Source organism: Mus pahari, chromosome 15 (assembly GCF_900095145.1).
Source record: "Mus pahari chromosome 15, PAHARI_EIJ_v1.1, whole genome shotgun sequence".
Taxonomy (NCBI): domain Eukaryota; kingdom Metazoa; phylum Chordata; class Mammalia; order Rodentia; family Muridae; genus Mus; species Mus pahari.
Genome location: NC_034604.1, coordinates 11,139,595 through 11,141,405, shown reverse-complemented (window position 1 = coordinate 11,141,405; position 1,811 = coordinate 11,139,595).

Genomic DNA, 1,811 nt, shown 5'->3' with positions numbered 1-1,811 from the left:
CAGTCCTGACTTCCTTTGGTGATCAATAACAATGTGGAAGTGTAAGCTGAATAAACCCTTTCCTCCCCAGCTTGCTTCTTGGTCATGATGTTTGTGCAGGAATAGAAACCCTAAGACACTAACTTTACTTGGGAGGTAGGAGTTAGGGAACGGGTTTTCACTTTATAAACAGTTTTATGAGTTCTAATTCGCATCCCATATGATCCACTTATTTAAAACACCCAATCAAATGGTTTTGAGCACTGTCCCAGTTATGTGACCATCGCCATCATCCGTTCTAGGTCAGCGCTGTTACTGCTCAGAGGAAAAGTGACTGTTTAGTCAGCCACAGCCTCCCAGAACCTTCCAGCCCTCCTTGCCTCGGCAATTACTAACCTACTTTCTGCCTCTATAGGTTTTTCTATTTTCAACATTTCATGCAGATGGAACCATTCACATGTGGTTTTGCAGGGATAATTATTACATTAAAATGAAAAGCAGGCAGAAGATTAGACTCATTTTTAAATTACAAAAGATTTATTTCAAAGACATCCCCCTTGCATCTGGCAGTTCCTTGTTCAGTCTAACTTTCCTGCGGACAGTAATTCATTCTCCCCTCTCCCTGGGGCCAGTTTGTGGAGGAAAGGATCTTAATGATCTTTTTACCCCCAGTCTGGCTTTAACCTTGGAAGACCCCTGAAGCTCAGAGATCCTGTCTAGGAAAATCTGCTGGTGACGTTCTCTCTTCATCATCTTCCCTTAGATCCCTTCTCTGTGGACACACAGAGTCTGTCCTTAGTCACCGAGAAAATAGCATCCTGTCAGTCTTTCAGACGTCCACATCTTAGTAAGAGGTTAATCGATAGGGACAGTTTCCGGCTTACTCACCTCAGACCGTTTTCCCAGCCTCATGGGAGGGGCTGCTTCTTGATTATTTACTGAGATACAATGTTCACACATCTTTCTGGAGAACACTGTGATGAATTAATGTAAGCACCAATCTGTATGGGATGGGGGATGCTCCGGTGGAAGAATGTGTTGGGAACGTCTGCCCTTTGTGACTGGCTACCTGAGAGGAGTATTCTAATCTTATCATTCACTGCAACGTGGAACAGTGCCTTGGAATGCTGTGGCATGGGCAGTGCCAGTTCAATAAGTACTTTCTTGAAGAAAAGACATGAAAGAAAGAGTGGAACACTGAGAAGGAAAGAGAAAGGGAGGGAAAGAGAGAGAAAAGGAGCAAAAGATGGGGCGAGGGAGGACGGCCTCGAAATCGAGCTTCCCATTACCGTCTGTGGTTGTTCAAATTAAAATGGCCCCAGAGGCTGAGAGGAAGTGGCACTATTAGGAGGTATGGCCTTGTTGGAGGAAGTGTGTCTCTGTCTCTTCCTGTTGATCTTGGATCAAGACGTAGAACTCTCAGCTCCTTCTCTAGTACCCCATGTCTGCTGGCATGCCACCATGCTTCCCACTATGACGATAATAGACTAAACCTCTGAACTATAGGCGAGCCCCAATTAAATGTCCTTTATAAGAGTTACTATGTCACGCTGTTTCTTAATGGCAATAGAAACCCTATTAAGACAGCATTCCTTGACGAAATAACCACTAAACTTGCCTTTTCATAAATCTTTTCTGCTCCAAATCAGGACAACAAAACTAAAGACATGAGAACAGGGAGGTGGAAGCAGGTTGAGGAGGTATGGAGGCTGCCCTGATGGGTTGCTAAACCTGACCCAGGTGCTTCTCACCCAGGAGGGGCCTTGGCATCCGTAGTGGCTATTCCTGGTTGTCAACTTGACTATATCTGGAATGAACTACAATCCAGAATT